Source organism: Adelges cooleyi, unplaced genomic scaffold (assembly GCF_023614345.1).
Source record: "Adelges cooleyi isolate 19-005CV unplaced genomic scaffold, UGA_ACOO_1.1 ACOO_flye_CR_arks_rails_tigmint_CR_PRNA_306, whole genome shotgun sequence".
Classification (NCBI taxonomy): Eukaryota; Metazoa; Arthropoda; class Insecta; order Hemiptera; family Adelgidae; genus Adelges; species Adelges cooleyi.
This window is the reverse complement of record NW_026095977.1, coordinates 537137-560070: the sequence shown is the minus strand read 5'-3', so window position 1 is coordinate 560070 and position 22934 is coordinate 537137.

Below are 22934 nucleotides of genomic sequence, written 5' to 3'. Positions count from 1 at the left end.
AGGTATATGTTTGTTAGGTTTTGTATTTTGATTAATACTACTACAAGCGTGAACCCGAGTTTTGGTTAAAAAACTATAACTGAAAAATTATTCTTTATAAGTATTTTGCATAAGACTATTTTAACAGTTGCTCTCGCAGAGTGTGTTTTTAGGCAGAAAATATTATAATATATTTGCTTTTTAAAAAAAACTTATTATTATTCCAAACGGGTAGTGTTATTTTTTTTTTTTTAGTTTGTGACTTTTTCTATTGTTACAATATTTCGAAATGGACTTCGCATAGGCACGGCCCGCGGTTAAGTATTTTTTTTTTTTTTTTTTTACAGTTATTTTTCCTACCTGTATTATATTATTATGTTTAGTGTTCTGTGACAAAGTTTTAGCCGAATGGTCATATAATGGCAAAATAACATAATATTATTTTATCTTCTTCGAACGCTTGTGTAAAGTACACGCGACAGTATTGAGACGAGAAAAAAAAAATAAATAAATAATTACCAAAAAAAAAACTGCACAATAACATCTCGTGTCGGTTTCGCGGTTTTGCGTGCAACGATGCGGTGGGAAACTCGGCAAACCGCTTATTATGAAATTTCGGACATAACGGACATGCCCTATACAACATTACCTATACTTATGTGTGTACAAAATATAGTTGCCTTCTTGCCATCTTGTAACAGTGGATTCGCCAAAATATCTACACCGTTCCACCGGTGTGGAGAGAGAACGTGACATCATCGAGTTCTTCGTCTAGCGGCTCTAAGGTACTCTATTTGGTCCCAAAAGTTTTGTTAAAGTTCACTCGTTTCACTTTAAAATCGACAAAAAACACAACTGGAGTTATTAATTATTCTCATCGTGCAGTGTTCTTTAATACACACAATACTTACATTTTTCTACTCTACCTCTTTCCTAATCTTAACTCCAAAACATTCAGTTTTAGACCTACTGTAAATTTCGGCAAATATCACCCCTTGCCCACAAGAAATGTACATATTTGTCCAACTTAAAATAACGGAGGTAAATCTAGCATGGGGCATTGACAGTTTTCTTAGAAATATGTTATTTGAAAAGATTTTCATTATATTGATAAATGTTATCCTTCTTAAACGGGAGTGACAACGGCAGTACATTCTTATAGACAGCCGATCATTCCTAATCGTACCCGCCCTAATAGTAAAAATTTACATTTTTTTGGCGCATTATTGTCATTACAATGTTTTTTATGGAAATTTGCAACTGCAACATTAGAAAATATTCGCATAGAATCCATTATTTTAATATGTAAACTCATCACTTTAATTTGAAACAATTCATACGTTCCTGGTGTAATATCGTGTTGCTTGTACACGGTCGGCTAATGATTTACGGTATTTAATTTCGAAGGAGACGACCGGCTCGGCTGCAGTAAACTTACCGACGAGAACCGAGAGACAATAATCATCGCGAGACGGGACCGTGTTTTTGTTTAATATACATTCTCGACAAAACGAAATTGCCATCACTGCTGTTGTTACTGCACTGTTACTACACGGCGACGCTACGAATTGGGGTAATTGAGTGAATTCTCGTTTGTCGTCGTATATTAATTTCCCGTAACATCCGAGAGCACATCCGAGAAAACATATTATTAACGTTTAACAAAAACAGTCGACCCTTGTTCTCTCATAACGGTCCGACGGGTTTTCCCGAAAATAAGTTTTGCAGTTTGCGCGAAAATAATAAAATATATAAAGTAATGAAACTCCGTTACACGACACGCGCTTTTGTCATATTCCAAGCGACAGTCCGGTAATAAAGTACCGTACATAATATAGTGCTTGAGACGGCAAAGCAATTTTTACCGACTATAATTACCAGGTATATTAATATCGTTTTGAAACTTGAACGCGCAGCCAATGTCTTGTATACGAACGCAAGACGGCGCTTTAGGTCAGGTTGTTAGTTAAAAAAAAAAAAAAAAAAAAAATTATATTAAATTCTTGCAATGAAAATGTATTTTGTTGTTTACTTAAAAAAAAAAAAAAGAAGAAGCATTTATACTGAATTATTAAAAATACATTTTTTGCCACTTGAAAGTAGCTACGTGGAATGTTCGTTTTAAATTCAACTTTTCATGGGCACATTTTTTATCGTTTTAATGGAAAGCAGAAGCGTTTTTTTGTAAAATGGTTTAAGATTGAAAACAGCTGTAAAATCGGAATGTTGGAATAATATTATAGTAGAAGGATAACTGAATTCTTGATCCGGCGTTATAGTCTGGCGAGGTCAGGTAATCGTTATTATCCGATGGGGTCTGAAAGATCCTACACTAAATTTTATTGATTTTTTATATCAACAATGTGAAACATTTTGGGTTGGGTTGTAGTGAAACAACTTGTCAACACTTTTGTTTCCTATGGATTTCGATAGTAATTATTTATCGTTTGTAGTGTCTTGTATAAATCATCCAATCCAAAATTATTTCACTAATTGTGTTTACTTATTTGTTTGCCTGTTTGTACAAATACGATCTCATGCGGAGTGGAGGAATAATCCATTTTTTTTTTATAATTATAAGAGTATACCTTAAATTCTCAAGTACAACAGAAATAGGTTTAAATATTTCTTCAAATAGGTTTCGTATCAACAACACAATCATCGTTTCTGCGTACAGGGTTTGGATATAAATTACTAAAAATCATAAACGGGTTACACGTGCTTAGTTTCTCATCTATAAAAAGTTTCTCCGTGCCAGCTAAACCACTAGTCATGTAGATCAGCACTTTTCTTCATTTATACATAATACATGCATTTAAAATTTTAAACAATTTATTTAATATATTTTTTTAGTCATATTTAAATTTGTGTAAATTAGACCCCACCAGACTAATGTCGGTTAAAAACACTTTAGAAATAATCATATATGACTATGATAATTGTTTCAAATAATTAATAGTTATCTAGAAAAAAATAACAAGGAAAAAAAACACTATTTAGTTAAAAATATATATAGGGATATAATAATTAACAAATACAAATCTTGTTTTCATTCCGGATATATTTTTTAAATATAGAATTTAAAAATATAATATTATACATTTCATAAACAATATTACTATTTTTAGTGCATATAGTATTATTTAATATGCTATAAATGTAACGATATCACATATAAATATGAATATTATACTTTTTTTTGTAAAATACATTGAAGATTATTTTAGTTATTTAGTTTGGTTGTAACAAATACTGGCGAAACTAGAGGGGAGCCTGGGGAGGTTCAGATCCTTGTTCAGGCTCTAGACTTTGTGAATTGTTCATTGTTTCGAGTGCATTGTGTAAATCATACAAACCGAGATTGTAGTACTCATCTTGGATAACAATATCATACAATTTCTCAATTTTTCCCATTATATAAAAATAAATATTTGCAACATGTTTTGATTTACTTTTTAAATGTTTGTACTTATACGTTAAGCGTTTAAATGTCATATAGAAATCATGAAAATAATAATTTCTATTAATATTGACTAACATACAATTAACTTCATCAATTAAAATAGAAATCATTTTTAAAATTTCTTCGGTTGACTTTTTGTCAAAAAAACCTATTTTCATCAAGACCATAAATTGAGGGTTTGGATATAACTCAACAAAAGCATACACTGTGGCGTGAAATTTCATTATAATTTTACGGTTTCCGGGGCAATAATTAAATTTTCTTAAATCCTTATCAATAAAAAGTCTCTCCATGTCATAAATACCGTTTATCATGTTGGTCAACATCGGCCTAGACTCATTGATCACACGATAAAGAGTACTTACGCAACATGCGAAATCCACATCATTTTCTCTTTGTTTTGCATCGTCACAGCTGTTCATAAAACCCGACCAAGTACTATTAAGCGCTTTCAATCGTTGAACGTACCTGCAACTTAGAAATGTGCTGAAGTATTCAAGGTATTCGATGTAGTTGTCTTCACGGATCTGATTTTTTGTTAGAATTTTGGGATCCATTCTATCATACTTCTGGTGCTTGATTTGAATGCCTTTTATTTTACGCCAGCCGGGTTGCTCTCGAATTTTATTCAAAATTTCAACGTACTTCTTATTTATATGGTCCGGTGCTTTACATGCCTGATGAATTTGAACGAGTGTAAAAAAATACATAACAAAACTAAATTTACAATTCATTTGTAAAATTACAGCCGACACTTAACAAAAATAAAGTGTTTTATTTCTTTAACAATGTGTTATGGTAAGTTTATATTCATCTATTTTGCTGTATCGTGAATTCTAAAATGAACAAAACATCATTTTAAAATTTTTATTTTAAGAACAATGCGAATTGTTATATTGTAAAACAAAAACAACTGGCGAATAACTACCTAAAGAACTATGCCGTGTAAACCCGAGACGTTTAGGCAAATATGTATCCATTTTTCACATGTACTATAAGGTAAAAACAAGTCTCAATATAGTAAATCGAAATGTTGTGAAATACAACAACTAATAAATAATAATACAGCTTTTTTTTTTGCATACGATTTTTTTAAGCTTGTAAAATAAAAATATATTACTTTTATTATTGTTGGAATATTTGGCTATGTTGTATTCTAACGAAATATTGATATTTTATCATTAACATTGGGTGCAGTAATTAGCTACACAAACTATGAAGTTTGTAGTTTTTTAGATATTTGTTATAGTTCTTAAGAAAATTATTTATTTCACTTTAATCGTTTTTGTAAGATTTACTCTAAGTACCATTTAATACGTCGTATTGACATATTTTGATTTTGAAATATATTTATCTTTCTTTCAATAAACGATAAAATTAATTTTTTTCCCATTCGACTATCTAGATTTTAAACATATGTATACATAATACAAACATATTATAATAATTGTTTCAACTCATTAAAAGTTATTTAGAAAATTAATTATATCTATTTTTCCACTAATGAGTTATGAAAGATATTTAAGTAACCGCTTTGGTTAGTAAATAAAATATTGATACTTCATACACAAATTATTATTATTATTATGATATATCAATACCTATCGGTTATTTTGATTATCAGCATCAACTTAACAATCAATTGAGTGTCTTGAAAGACAAGTTTATTTTTTCTAAATAATTGTCGTTGAAAATATACACTATTGAACTTAAAAAATATAGGTGATATAATATTATAGTTAATCAATAAATATCTTGTTTTAATTCCGTCTTCGACGTTTTTTATTTTTTAAATATGGAATACATAATATATATTGCATGAACAAAATTTAAATTAGTAAAAGATGTAATATTATTTTAAACACTATAAATATAACTTTAACACACATTATTATTAATATTGTATAATTTTTTAACAAAAAATAATGAAGATAACGTCAACTTATTATTTTAGTTATTTAGTTTGATTTTAAAGAATTAACTTGTAAATACCTGTGACGTTCATGTCTGTAGGCTCAATGAAAAATAAACATTATACAGTTAGTTTGAACAACACGCCATAAAATAAAAAGTCAACAAAAAAATTTGATTTGGAGCACAATTTTACAATAACATAGTCTACATTGTTACAAGATTTTTTTTTTATAAACCATATGAACAATTTATATTCAATATAAAATCGCTGTAGCATTTATAGAGGGGCCCCTGCAAGTTTAATTATTATATTATATCACTTACATTTTTTAAGTTCAATAATGTATATTTTCAACGACAATTTAGAAAAATTAAACTTGTCTTTCACGACACTCAATTGATTTTTAAGTTAATGCTGAAAATCATAATAACCGATAGGTATTGATATATCATAATAATAATTTTTGTATGAATTATTAATATTGTATTTACTAACCAATGTGGTGACTAAAATATCTTTTATAACTCATTTGTGGACAAACCGTTACAAAACAGATAGTCTAAAAACAAGAAATATCATTGATTGTGCGGTTAATAAATGCACCTAGTGCTAATGTTAAAATATCGGTATTACGTTATAATACAACATAGCCAAATATTCCAACAATAATAAAAATAATATATTTTTATTTTACAAGCTTAAAAAATATCGTAGGCAAAAAAAAAGCTGTATTATTTTTTATTAGTTGTTGTATTTCACACCATTTCGATTTACTATATTGAGACCTGTTTTTACCTTATAGTACATGTGAAAAATGGATACATTTTTGCCTAAACGTCTTGGGGTTACACGACATAGTTCTTTAGGTAGTTATTCGCCAGTTGTTTTTGTTTTACAACATAACAATTCGCGAAGCGAAGCAAAGCGAGAAGGTATTGGTTTTACTCTGATGTGTTTTTTTTTTAGCTGTATACACTGTAACTTTTTTAATACTGGACCAATTCCTTCGAGTAGCAACTCTATAAATCGCAAATTTCATCTAGTTGGTACTTTGGGGGGGTAAAAGTTGAAAAAGTTTAATTCTTCACAGACGAAAGTTGAAAAATCAAAAAAAAAACCGTACGAGTTTTTAAGTGGCTTTTACTGGCTATAATTTCGAGAAAAAGAGTCGGATCGAGTTGAAATGTATAAGAAATAATTATTTGGTATGCCCGCACACGTCAGTTGTGTCAAACTTAAACTATACCCATTTCCCACCCCCCTAGGGGGGGTACAAGTTTTTTGTTTTTCGGGGTTTTTAGCGGTAATTTTAAAACTTTTGGGATGAAAATTTGCCAGTAGTTGGAACCCATATGTACCCATAACATATTAAACGGGAAAAAAATTCGACACTACTATACGCAATGGCCAATCGGCTATTGCGGTCTCTACCACTTACATATTGCCACCGAAATGAGTACCATACTTTCTTTAAGCTGAACATTTTGGTCGTGCCAAGACGTTGACAAAAACGATACGAGTCTGTTGTCTTTAGAGAAACGTCCAGACACAGCACAAGTCACACAACGCAGCATCTCCGTAATAAGTTTTTGTGTTTCCCGGAACGTTCCTTATGTAATATTGTGTTTAGCTAAAAATATATAAACCACCAAAAAAAAAAAAAACCATCAAGCTTAACGGGCCTTAAGGCCCAATGCTGCCATCAAGATGGTTTCTTGACGAATTCGCTTCCGGGACGGGTCGTCAATCCGTCGCCGGAAGTTATCCGTCCCTATATATATAAAAATATATATAGGGATATAATAATTAACAAATACAAATCTTGTTTTAATTCCGGATATATTTTTTAAATATAGAATTTAAAAATATAATATTATACATTTCATAAACAATATTACTATTTTTAGTGCATATAGTATTATTTAATATGCTATAAATGTAACGATATCACATATAAATATGAATATTATACTTTTTTTTGTAAAATACATTGAAGATTATTTTAGTTATTTAGTTTGGTTGTAACAAATACTGGCGAAACTAGAGGGGATCCTGGGGAAGTTCAGATCCTTGTTCAGGCTCTAGACTTTGGGAATTGTTCATTGTTTCGAGTGCATTATGTAAATCATACAAACCGAGATTGTAGTACTCATCTTGGATAACAATATCATACAATTTCTTAATTTTTCCCATTATATAAACGTATATATTTGCAACATGTTTTGATTTATTTTTTAAATGTTTGTACTTATACGTTAAGCTATTAAATGTCATATAGAAATCATGAAAATAATAATTTCTATTAATATTGACTAACATAAAATTAAGTTCATCAATTAAAATAGAAATCATTTTTAAACTTTCTTCGGTTAACTTTTTGTCAAAAACACCTATTTTCATTAAGATCATAAATTGAGGTTTTGGATACAGCTCAACAAAAGCATACACTGTGGCGTGACATTTCATTATAATTTTACGGTTTCCGTGACAATAATTAAATTTTCTTAAATCCTTATCAATAAAAAGTCTCTCCATGTCATAAATACCGTTTATCATGTTAGTCAACATCGGCCTAGACTCTTTGATCACACGATAAAGTGTACTTACACAAAATGCGAAATCCACATCATTTTCTCTTTGCTTTTCATCGTCACAGCTTTTCATGAAACCCGACCAAGTATTTTTTAACGCTTTCAATCGTTGAACATATCTGCAACTTAGAAATGTGCTGAAGTATTCAAGGTATTCGATGTAGTTGTCTTCACGGATCGGAGTTTTAGTTAGAATTTTGGTATCCATTCTATCATACTTCTGGTGCTTGATTTGAATGCCTTTTATTTTACGCCAGCCGGGTTGCTCGCGAATTTTATTCAAAATTTCAACGTACTTCTTATTTATATGGTCCGGTGCTTTACATGCCTGATAATTTGAACGAGTGTAAAAAAATACATAACAAAACTAAATTTACAATTCATTTGTAAAATTACAGCCGACACTTAACAAAAACAAAGTGTTTTTTTTCTTTAACAATGTGCTATGGTAAGTTTATATTCATCTATTTTGCTGTATCGTGAATTCTAAAATGAACAAAATAACATTTTAAAATTTTTATTTTATGAACAATGCGAATTGTTATGTTGTAAAACAAAAACAACTGGCGAATAACTACCTAAAGAACTATGCCGTGTAAACCCGAGACGTTTAGGCAAAAATGTATCCATTTTTCACATGTACTATAAGGTAAAAAGAGGTCTCAATATAGTAACTCGAAATGGTGTGAAATACAACAACTAATAAATAATAATACAGCTTTTTTTTGCCTACGATTTTTTTAAGCTTGTAAAATAAAAATATATTACTTTTATTATTGTTGGAATATTTGGCTATGTTGTATTCTAACGAAATATTGATATTTTATCATTAACATTGGGTGCAGTAATTAGCTACACAAACTATGAAGTTTGTAGTTTTTTAGATATTTGTTATAGTTCTTAAGAAAATTATTTATTTCACTTTAATCGCTTTTGTAAGATTTACTCTAAGTACCATTTAATACGTCGTATTGACATATTTTGATTTTGAAATATATATTTATCTTTCTTTCAATAAACGATAAAATTAAATTTTCTTCCCATTCGACTATTTAGATTTTAAACATATGTATACATTGAGTGTCTTGAAAGACAAGTTTAGTTTTTCTAAATAATTGTCGTTGAAAATATACACTATTGAACTTAAAAAATAAAAGTGATATAATATTATAGTTAATCAATAAATATCTTGTTTTAATTCCGTCTTCGACGTTTTTTATTTTTTAAATATGGAATACATAATATATATTTCATGAACAATATTTAAATTAGTAAAAGATGTAATATTATTTTAAACACTATAAATATAACTTTAACACATATTATTAATTATATTGTATAATTTTTTAACAAAAAATAATGAAGATAACGTCAACTTATTATTTTAGTTATTTAGTTTGATTTTAAAGAATTAACTTGTAAATACCTGTGACGTTCATGTCTGTAGGCTCAATGACAAATAAACATTATACAGTTAGTTTGAACAACACGCCATAAAATAAAAAGTCAACAAAAAAATTTGATTTGGAGCACAATTTTACAATAACATAGTCTACATTGTTACAAGATTTTTTTTTTATAAACCATATGAACAATTTATGTTCAATATAAAATCGCTAGAGCATTTAGAGAGGGGCCTGGGGAAGTTCACATCCTTGTTCAGGCTCTAGATTTTGAGAATTATTCATTGTTCCGAGTGCATTGTGTAAATAATCCAAACCGAGATTGTGGTACTCTCCTTGGATAACAATATCATAAAATTTCTCAATTTTTCCAATTACATAAACGTATACATTTTCAAAATGGTTTGATTTCTTTTTTAACTGTTTGTACCTGTACGATAAGTGATTAAAAGTCATGTAGACATCATTAAAAATGCAACTTCTATTATTATAGGCTAACATAACATTAACTTCATTAAGTAAAATAGAAATCATTTTTAAACTGTCTTCGGTTAACTTTTTGTCAATGAATTGAGGATTTGGATATAGCTCAACAAAAGCAAACACTGTTGCGTGAAATAACATTATAATTTTACGGTTTTTATCACAGTAATTTGTCTTGCTTAAATCCGTATCATGAAAAAGTCTCTCCATGTCATAAATACCGTTTATCATGTTGGTCAACATCGGTCTAGAATCAACGATCACACGATAAAGTTCACTTACGCAAAATGCGAAATCTTCATCATTTAGTGTTGGCTTATGATTGTGACAGCTGTTCATAAAACCCGACCAAGTGTTATTAAGCGCTCTCAACCGTTGCACATACCTGCAACTTAGAAATAAGGTGAAATATTCAAGGTATTCGATGTAGTTGTCTTCACGGATTTGATTTTTTGTTAGAATTTTGGTATCTATCCTACCGTACTTCTGGTGCTTGATCTTTAAGCCTTTTATTTTATGCCAGCCTCGTTGCTCGCGAATTCTATTCAAAATGTCAACGTACTCCTTTTTTATATGCTCCGGTGTTTTACATGCCACATGAATATGAAAAAATGTAAAAAATAATATTAACAAATTACATTTCAAATACATTTTTACGTTAAAAGCAATAAACAATGTGTTATGATAAGTTTATGTTCATCTATTTTGTTGTATTTTGCATTCTGAATCGAACAAAGCAATAGTTTGCCATATTTTTATTTTACGATCATAATATGATGTTCACAAATGTACAATGCAAATAGTTATTTTGTAAAACAAAAACAACTGTCGCCTGAAGAACTAAGACATGTAAAGCCAACACCTACAGGCAAAAATGTATCAATTATTTACACGCACTAATAGGTGAACACTGGTCTCAGTATAAAATTATATTACTGTTGTATTATAACGAAATACCGATATTTTAATATTAGCGCTAGGTCCATTTATTAGCTGCACAAACAACGATATTTCTTGTTTTTAGACTATCTGTTTTGTAACGGTTTGTCCACAAATGAGTTATAAAAGATATTTTAGTCGCCACATTGGTTAGTAAATAAAATATTGATAATTCATACAAAAATTTATATTATGATACATCAAGAATTATCCGTTATTATGATTTTCAGCATTAACTTAAAAATCAATTGCGTGTCGTGAAAGACAAGTTTAATTTTTCTAAATAATTGTCTCAGAAAATAAACATTATTGAACTTAAAAAATATAAGTGAAATAATATAATAATTAATCATTAAATATTTTGTTTTATATTCCGTCTTCGACATTTTTATTTTTTTTAAATGAAAAATAAATATAAAATATATATTTCATTAACAATGTTATAATTAATAAAATATGTAATATTATTTTAAATGCTATAAATATAACTTTAGCATAACCATTATATACATTATATAATTATTTGAAAAAAAAATATAATGAAGATAACGTCAATTTATTAGTGCAGTTATTTAGTTTGTTTGTAAAAAATTTACTTGTGAATACCTATGACGATAGTTGTATAAGTACATAAGCTGTATGAAAAACAAATATTGTACAGATAGTTTGAAAAACAAGCCAAAAAATGAAAAGTTAATAAAAAAAATCCGATTTTGGAAACAATTTTACAATAACGATAATCTACATTGTTACAGAATTATTAATTTTTTTAAATCTTATGCACATTTCGTATACTATACATTTAATATTCGATGTACACTCATTAAATAATAAACATTATACAGTATGTTTAAACACCACGCCATAAAATATGAAGTAAAGATTGTTGGAAAACAGTTTAAATAATAACATAGCCTACATTTCTACTAGACTATTACATATTTTTATAAACCATAAGAACATTTTATATACAAAATACAATCACTGGTGCAACTAGAGAGGAGCCTGAGGAAGTTCAGATCCATGTTCAGACTCTAGATTTTGAAGCTTATTTATTGTTTCGAGTGCATTGTGTAAGTAATCCAAACCGAGATTGTGGTACTCGTTTTGGATAACAATAACATAAAACTTTTGCATTTTTCCAATTACATAATCGTATTTATTTTCAAAACGGTTTGCCAATTTTGTTAAATGATTGTACCTACACGTTAAGTGACGAAAAGTCATATGGATATTATGAAAAGTACAATTATTCTTATTAATATTGTCTAACATAACAATAATTTCATCAGTTAAAATAAAAATCATGTTTAAAATATCATCGGTTAACTTAATGTCAACAAAATCGTTATTCATTAAGGTCATAAATTGAGGGTTTGGATATAGCTCAATAAAAGCAAATACTGTTGCGTGAAATTTCATTATAATTTTACGGTTTTTCTGGCAATAATTTGTTTTGCTTAGATCCGTATCAAGAAAAAGTCTCTCCATGTCATAAATGCCATTTATCATGTTGGTCAACATCGGCCTAGAATCTTTGATCACACGATAAAGAGTACTTACGCAAAATGCGAAATCCGCATCATTTTCTCTTTGTTTTTCATCGTCACAGCTGTTCATAAAACCCGACCAAAGGCTATTAACCGCTTTCAATCGTTGAACATATCTGCAACTTAGAAATGTGCTGAAGTATTCAAGGTATTCGATGTAGTTGTCTTCACGGATCTGATTTTTTGTTAGAATTTTGGTATCTATTCTACCATACTTTTGGTGCCTGATTTTAATGCCTTTTATTTGACGCCAGCCGGGTTGCTCGCGAATTTTATTCAAAATTTCAACGTACTTCTTATTTATATGGTCCGGTGTTTTACATGCCTGATAAATTTGAACGAGTGTAAAAAAATACATGACAAAACTAAATTTGCAATACATTTTTACAATTACAGCTGACACTTAACAAAAGAGAAGGTGTCTTATATCTTTAACAATGTGTTATGGTAAGTTTATATTCATCTATTTGTTGTATCGTGAATTCTAAAATGAACAAAACCAAAGTTTAACATTTTTATTTCACGAACAAATAATGTTCAAACGTACAATGCAAATAGTTATGATGTAAAACAATAACAACAGGCGAATAACTACTTAAAGAACTATGTCGTATAAGCCCAGGATTTGTAGGCAAAAGTGTATTTATTTTGCACATGTATTATTAGGTAAAAACAGGTCTTAGTATAGTAAATTGAAATCGTATGAAATACAACAACTAATAAATAATATTACAGCTTTTTTTGTACCTACGATTTTTCAAAGCTTGTAAAATTTTCCGGAGCTTATAAAAAATAAAGCTCCACTCTGATCGATGGCGACTTTAATTATATTAAAGTACATATATCAATAAAACTTTAAAAAAAAAAATTTTAATTGGGAACTTTTTTCGCTATATGCCAAAATTTTATATTTTTTGACTGGCCTATTACTATTTATAGTGCATATAATAATATCTAAAGTGCTATAAATAAAGCGATATCCAAATAAATACGAATATGATATAATTATTTAAAAAAAATACATTAAAGTCAACGTGAAATTATTATTTTAGATATTTAGTTTGGTTGAAACGAATTTACTTTATATAAACTCTATGAAAAACAAATATTGTACAGATAGTTTAAAAAACACGCCAAAAAATGAAAAGCTAATAAAATAAACCAGTTTGGGCAAAATTTTTACAATAAAGTTAATCTACATTGTTACTAGATTATTACATTTTTTTTTAAATCGTACGAACATTTCATATACAGCATACAATTACTGGCGCACTAGAGGGGAGCCTGGGGAAGTTCAGATCCTTGTTCAAGCTCTCGACTTTGAGATTTATCCATTTTTTCAAGTGCATTGTGTAAATAATCCAGACCGAGATTGCGGTACTCACTTCGGATAACAACATCATACAATTTTTCCATTTTTTCTATAGCATAATCGTATAAATTTTCAAAACGGTTTGACATCTTCTTTAAAACATTGTATCTATACGTTAAGCGATTAAATGTCATATAGAGATCATGAAAATAACAATTCCTATTCATATTGACTAACATAACATTAATTTCATCAATTAAAATAAAAATCATTTTAAAAATATCTTCGGTTAACATTATGTCAACAAAATCGTTATTCGCCAAGAACATAAATTGAGGGTTTGGATATAGCTCAAAAAAAGCAAATACTGTTGCGTAAAATTTCATTATAATTTTACGGTTTTTCAGACAATACTTTGTTTTGCTTAAATCCGTATCAAGAAAAAGTCTCTCCATGTCATAAATACCATTTACCATGCTGGTCAACATCGGCCTAGAATTAATGATCACGCGATAAAGTTTACTTACGCAAAATGCGAAACCTTCATCATTTTTTGTTTGCTTTTGATTGTGACAGCTTTTCATGAAACCCGACCAAGTACTATTAATGGCTTTCAATCGTTGAACATACCTGCAACTTAGAATTAAGCTGAACTGTTCAAGGCATTCGATGTAGTTGTCTTTACGGATCTGATTTCTTGTTAGAATTTTGGTGTCCATTCTACCATACTTTTGGTGCTTGATTTGAATGCCTTTTATTTTACGCCAGCCGGGTTGCTCGCGAATTTTATTCAAAATTTCGACGTTCTTCTTATTTATATGGTCCGGTGTTATACTCGCCTGATAAATTTGAACGAGTGTAAAAAAATACACAACAAAACTAATGTTCCAAAACATTTTTATGATAATAGCCGACGCGACAAAAAAAAATGTTTTATTTCTTTAACAATGTTGTATGGTAAGGTTATAATCGTCCATCTATTTTGTTGTATCGTGCATTCGAAAATGAACAAAACAAAATTTTAATACTTTATTTTCACGAACATATGATGTTCAAATGTACAATGCAAATAGTACTGATGTAAAACAAAAACAACTGTCGAAGAGTCACCTAAAGTCCCCTATGGCAAGAAACCCCAAGATGTACAGTAAAAAATGTATCGATTTTTACCATATGGTGGTAAAAACAAGTCGAAATATTATAAATTGAAATTGTACGAAAACAACAACTACTAAACAATAATACAGCTCTTATTCGACCTACGAGTTTTTTAAGCCTGTAAAATAAAAACATATAACTGTAGTATTGTATCGAAAATTCTACATCTTATCATTATTATTAGCTGCACAAATATCTTGTTTTACACCATACTATATTATATCAACTATAAATTAAATGTTTTTGAAATTTGTAAAATAAAATTTGGTCTATTACAAACTTAACGAACATTTTTGTAATGATCGTTGCTCCTAAATAAAATATTGACAATGACTAATATGTAAATTATACTAACTAAATAAGCCAATCATCTAATATTGTTTTATATTATATTACCAATAAATACAAACAGTATAAATAATAATAACAGTCGAACATCCTATAATCTAAATTTTTATAATTTTTATACATAATACACGCATTTAATATTCTAAACCATATATTTAATATATATTTGTATTCTAGAATGATATTTCATTAATATTGACAGCCTTAATCAGTTGCGCAAGCGATTAAATCAATTAAAGAAATTTTGGTAATAATTGTTTCAATTGATTTTTAGATATATCGAAAATTAACTATATCCCTTTTTTCACACGTGTAAGATTTTCTTTAAACCATTGTATACACCTAATTGAAAACATATTATTATTATGATATTTTAAGAATTATTAGTTATATTATTTTTTGGCTATGATTTACCAATATATAGATTGTCGTAAATGAAAAGTTTATTGTATCCAAAAAACTATGGCGAATAATAAATAATAATATACAATATAATATAACACAAAGATATAATAGATATAATATAATAACAATAATCAATACAAACCTTGATTTAATTAAAATTGATTTATTTTAACTATACAATATAAAAATTATATAATATACATTTCATGAGCAAATTATATTATTAGTAAAACAAATAATATTTTTTTAAATCCTATAAATAGAAATTAAATAAGCCAATTATCTTATATTTTTTTATTTTATATTACCAATAAATATAAACAGTATAAACAATAATAACAGTCGAACATCCTATAATCTAAATTCTTATAATTTTTATACATAACACACTCATTTAATGTTCTTAACCGTATATTTAATATATATTTTTGACTCATAATTGCATTCTAGAATGATATTTCATTAATATTGGCAGCCTTAATCAGTTGCGCAAACGAATAAATTTTAAAAAATGACAATAATTATTTCCATTGATTTTTAGTTATTTAGAAAATAAACTATTTATTTTCACATGTATAAGTTTGTTTCCAAACCATTTTATACGCCTAATATTTTTATAAACCACAAGAACGTTTTACATACAAAATAAAATCATGGGGGCAACTAGAGGGGGGCCTGAAAAAGTTCGCATCCTTGTTCAGGCTCTAGATTTTGAGATTTATTCATTGTTTCGAGTGCGTTGTGTAAATCATCCAAACCGAGATTGTGGTACTCACATTGGATAACAATATCATAAAATGTCTTAATTTTTCCCATTACATAAACGTATACATTTTCAAAATGGTCTGACTTTATTAAATTATTGTACCTGTACGCTAAAGAAGTAAACCTCATATAGGTTCTATCAAATATGCAACGTCTGTCAATATTGAATAATATAACGCTAATTTCGTCAATTAAAATAAAAATCATTTTCAAAATGTCTTCGGTTACATTTTTGTCAACAGTATTTTTTTTCATCAAGATGATGAATTCAGGATTTGGATACAGCTCGACAAAAGCAAACACTGTTGCGTGAAATTTCATTATAGTTTTACGGTTTTTATCACAGTAATTTGTTTTGTTTAAAACCTTATCAAGAAAAAGTCTCTCCATGTCATAAATACCGTTTATCATGACGGTCAACATCGGCCTAGAATCAATGATCACCCGATAAAGTTCACTTACGCAAAATGCGAAATCCACATCATTTTCTGTTTGCTTTTCATCGTCACAACTTTTCATAAAACCCGACCATGTACTATTAAGCGCTTTCAATCGTTGAACGTACCTGCAACTTAGAAATGTGCTCAAGTATTCAAGGTATTCGATGTTATATTTTTTTATATTATATTACCAATAAATATAAACGGTATAAATAGTATTAATTACAGATGAACAACCTATAATCTAAATTCTTATTTATTTATACATAATATACGCATTTAATATTCTACACAATATATGATAATTTTTTTTTTTTACGAATTCATTCATTGAATAAGCAACATTGTACAGTATTTTTGAGCAACACGCCATAAAACAAAAGTAAAGGTTGTTGGAAATTAATTGTATAATAACATAGCCTACATTGTTAATAGATAATTATAAACCAAAAAAACATTTTATATACAACAAACAATCATTGGTGACACTCGAGGGGGGCCTGGGGAACTTCAAATCCTGGTTCAGGCTCTAGATTTTGAGAATTATTCAATGTTTCGAGTGTAATGTGTAAATCATCCAAACCGAGATTGTGGTACTCAACTTGGATAACAATATCATAAAATTTTTTAATTTTGCCCATTATATAAACGTAGAAATTTTCAAAATGGTCTGACTTCTTCTTTAATTGATTGTACCTATACCCTAAGAGATTAAACCTCATATAGGTGCTATAAAAAATACAATTTGTATCAATATTATATAATATAACATTAATTTCTGCAATTAAAATAGAAATCATTTTTAAACTGTCTTCGGTTAACTTTTTGTCAACGATATCTTTTTTCATCAAGATCATAAATTGAGGGTTTGGATATAGCTCAACAAAAGCGAATACTGTTGCGTGAAATAACATTATAATTTTACGGTTTTTCTGACAGTAATTTGTTTTGCCTAAATCCGTAACAAGATAAAGTCTCTCCATGTCATAAATACCGTTTATCACGCTGGTCAACATCGGCCTAGAATCAATGATCACCCGATAAAGTTTACTTACGCAAAATGCGAAATCCGCATCATTTTCTGTTTGCTTTTGATCGTGACAGCTGTTCATAAAACCCAACCATGTACTATTAAGCGTTTTTAATCGTTGAACATACCTGCAACTTAGAAATGTGCTGAAGTATTCAAGGTATTCGATGTAGTTGTCTTCACGGATCTGATTTTTTGTAAGAATATAGGTATCCATTTTCTTATACTTTTGGTGCTTGATTTTAATGCCTTTTATTTGACGCCAGCCGGGTTGCTCGCGAATTTTATTCAAAATTTCAACGTACTTCTTATTTATATGGTCCGGTGTTTTATATGCCTGATAAATTTGAACGAGTGTAAAAAAATACATAGCAAAACTACTAAAGTTCCAATACATTTTTACGATTATAGCTGACGCGAAAAAAAAATGTTTTATTTCTTTAACAATGTGTTATGGTAAGGTTATATTCATTTATTTTGTTGTATCGTGCATTCAAAAATGAACAAAACAAAAGTTTAATATTTTATTTTCACGAACATATGATGTTCAAATGTACAATGTAAATAGTTATGATGTTTAACAAAAACAGTTGTCGAAGAGTCACCTATAGAACTATGGCAAGAAAACCCAAGATGTACAGGAAAAATGTATCGATTTTTCACATAAACCCTAAGGTAAAAACAATACTCTATAAAATAAATTGAAGTTATAAGAAACCAAACAACTAATAAATAATTATTCAGCTTTTATCGTACCCACGAATTTTTTTAAGCTTGTAAAATAAAATTATACTACTGCTCACTTGTTCACTACACACCACTAAATACTTCTTTTTGAACAATTTTTGTTTATCAAACAGTTTAAACAAACAATTCATTTATCATTTCAAGATTCATTCAAGTCTAATGTTCAACCTTATATTATCAAGTTAATATTGTAATTTTTAGAAGTATTATCACAACAATAACATATTCATACTTATGTGATCAGCAAATTGAGGAGGTTAGGTTATAAAATCAAAATCAGATTTTCATATCCTATTCTCGACAAGCCTTTAAAGTAATAAACATCAATTATTGTTTATTTCAACCATCATGCTTACTTGTTTTTTTCTTAAACCAAGAAAGTAAAATTCAAAAACTAACCTTTTGTTGGGTATACTACACCCCAGCAGCCTAATGGTGGGTTAAAAACCATTAAAAATCATCATATAATACTTTGATCATTGTTTTAACTGATTAATAGTTATTTAGAAATTAAATTATATCTATTTTTCCCCATGTGTAAGATTTATTAGTAGCCACTTTGGTCTTTAAAAAAAATATTGATCATTCAATCAATATAGTGTCATGCATGAAAAAGCTTAATGTGTCCAAATAAATTATAACAAATAATAATTTAAAAAATATACAAAAAATAACTCAAAGATATATATTTTAACATTGCAATATAAAATTATAATATACATTTCATGAGCAGATTATGTTATTAGAAAAGCATATAATATTATTTTAAATGCTAAACATAGAAATTTTTAAAAAAACTAATATAAATATCGTATAATGACTGTATATAATTATACAACAAAATATACTGTACAATATATCACACTATTATTTTAGCTAAAAATTTTGGTTGTAAAAAAATAACTTGAATGTAAATTCCTACAACGGTTTTAGTTGACGATATTCGTATATATACTTAGGCTCTATGAAAAATAAACATTATACAGTTTGTTTGAACAACACGCCATAAAATAAAAAGTCAATAAAATAACCAGATTTGTAGCACAATTTTATAGTGACATAGTGTACATTGATTAAAGATTTTACTTTTATAAACCATAAGAACATTTTATATTCACCTTACAACCATTAGCGCAACTAGAGGGGGGCCTGGAGAGGTTCACATCCTTGTTCAGGCTCTAGATTTTGAGAATTATTCATTTTTTCAAGTGCGTTGTGTAAATCATCCAAACCGAGATTTTGGTACTCAACTTCGATAACAATATCATACAATTTTTCAATTTTTCCCATTATATAAACGTATACATTTTCAAAATGGTCTGACTTCTTCTTTAAACGATTGTACCTATACTCTAAGAAATTAAACCTCATATAGGTGCCATGAAAAACACAAATTCTATCAATATTGAATAATGAAACGGTAACTTGGTCAATTAAAACTGAAATAATTCTTAAAATTTCTTCGGTTAACTTTTTGTCAACAGAATCTCTTTTCATCGAGGTCATCAATTGAGGTTTTGGATATAGCTCAACAAAAGCATACACTGTGGCGTGAAATTTCATTATAATTTTACGGTTTCCGTGACAATAATTAAATTTTCTTAAATCCTTATCAAGAAAGAGTCTCTCCATGTCATAAACACCGTTTATCATGTCAGTCAACATCGGCCTAGAGTCTCTGATCACTCGATAAAGTTTACTTACGCAAAATGCGAAATCCACATCATTCTCTCTTTGTTTTTCATCGTCACAACTTTTCATAAAACCCGACCATGTACTATTAAGCGCTTTCAATCGTTGAACGTACCTGCAACTTAGAAATGTGCTGAAGTATTCAAGGTATTCGATGTAGTTGTCTTCACGGATCGGAGTTTTTGTTAGAGTATTGGTATCCATTCTACCATATTTTTGGTGCCTAATCTTTAAGCCTCCTAGTTTATGCCAGCCCGGTTGCACGCGAATTGTATTCAACATTTTAATGTACTCGTTTTTTATATGTTCGAGTGTTTCACACGCCATATGAATATGAAAGAATGTAAAAAATAGTATTAAAAGACTAAATTTGAAATACATTTTTACAAAAAAGCAGACACTTTTTAAAAAAAAAAAGTTTCTATTTCATTAATAATGTGTTACGACAAGCTTATAACCATCTATTTTGTTGTATTGTGCATTCTAAAATGAGCCAAACAAATGTATAATATTCTTAATTTAGAAACATATGATGTTCAAAATTGTACAATGCAAATAGTTATGTTAACAACAAAAACAATGTTGTAAACAAAAACAACTGGAAAATATCTAAAGAACTATGTCATGTCAACCCAAGGATTTGGGATTTTGCACATGCACCATTTGGTAAGAACCGGTATAAATATAATAAATTTAAATTGTACGAAAAACCACAACTAAAAAATAACAATTTTTGCCTATTATTACAGTTGGAATATTTATCTTTGTTGTATTCAAACAAAATATTGATATTTTACCATTAACATTGGGTGCATTAATTAGCTGCTCAAACGATGAAATCTTTTTTTTTAAATATTTGTTTTTAATAGTTTTTTATGCTATTTAAGAAAATTAACTTTTTCGCTTTAATGGATTGTGTAGGAATTACTCTAAGAACCACTTAATACGCCTTATTAAACAATTTTGGATTTTAAACATTATATTGTTCTTTATTTTATTGATTGATAGAATTTAAGTAATATTCCATTCGGCTATCTAGATTTTAAACTTTAGGATGTTAAGGATACAAAAATGCAATAGTTTATCAGTGTACTTGTTCATACTTGGTTGTCCATACTTTATTTACATCTAGTGTACCATATTGCAGTATAATCACTATTTTTCTACATGTGGAAGATATTTTAGAAACCACTTTGGTTTCTATTTTTTATTTTATATTATCATATTTCAAGTCTTTCAAAGGGGAAATTAGTGTAATGGGCTTAGCGAACCTGGTTAGGTTAGGTCTCTAGCCTGGGACTCTAAAATGTATTACTAGATACCCAAAAACCCGGTATCAATGCGTACCTCATGATTAAACCAATTGAGTGGGCAGGCCACGTATAGAGATCAAACAGAATTTTAAAGAAAGATCTGGAGGGTAAGATCAATAGGAAAAGACCTAGGAGTCGCCCTAAACAGCGCTGGACAGACAGGGTCAATAATAATCTAAGCAAATGCGCACAGGGAGTAACAATAGAAAGCAGCATGGATAGGAATGGATGGAGGGATGTAGTAGAGGCAGCAAAAGTCCGTCAAGGACCATACAAACTCAAGAAGAAGATTATATATCAAGAATTATCGTTTACAATATTTATCGGCATAAATTTATCAATCAATTGAGTGTCATAAATCAAAGGCTTAATGTGTCTGAAAAATTGTCATTAAAAATATACATTGTACTCAAAAATTTAAGAAATACAAAATAACAATTTATCAATAAAAATCCGGTTTTAATTCCAGATACGATATTTTATATTTTTTGAAAATAGAAAATAAAAATATATGCATTTTATAAACAATAATATTACTCCAATCATAGGCGCAACTAAAGGGGATCCTGGGGAAGTTCACATCCTTGTTCAGGCTCTAGATTTTGAGGTTTATTTATTGTTTCGAGTGTGTTGTGTAAATCATCCAAACCGAGACTGTGGTAATCATCTTGGATAACACGTTCATAAAATGCTTCAAGCTTTTCAATTACGTAAACGTATACACTGTCAAAATAGTTTGTCTTAGTCTTAGTCTGTAAGCGATTGTACATAGACAAGCAGAATTTAAAACTCATATGGTGTTTATTAGGAATAATACAATATTTATTAATGTTAGCCGCCGTAAAACGCACTTCATAAATTAAGGTAGAAATTTTTTTAAAAACGTCTTCGGTTAGCTTTTCGTCAACAAGATGGTTTTTCATCAAAATCATAAACTTAGCGTGTGGATATAGATCAATAAAAGCAAACACTGTTGCGTGAAATTGCATTATAATTTTACGGTTTCCTTCACAGTTATTTGTTTGGCTTAAATCCGTATCAAGAAAAAGTCTCTCCATGTCATACACACCTTGAGCCATTTTGGCCAATATCGGCTTAGACGCTTTGATCACATGATAAAGTTTACCCACGCAAAATGCAAAATTCACATTATTTCCTGTTTGCTTTTCATCTTCACAGCTATTCATAAAACCCTTCCAAGTCTTACCAATAATTTTCAATCGTTGAACGTACCTGCAACCTAAAAATAAGCTGAAATATTCAAGGTATTCCATGTAGTTGTCTTCGGTGATCTGACTGCTCGTTAGAATAATGGTATTTATTTTGCTATACTTCTGGTGTTTGATCTTCAAGTCTTTTATTTTATGCCACCCCGGTTGCTCGCGAATTTTATTCAAAATA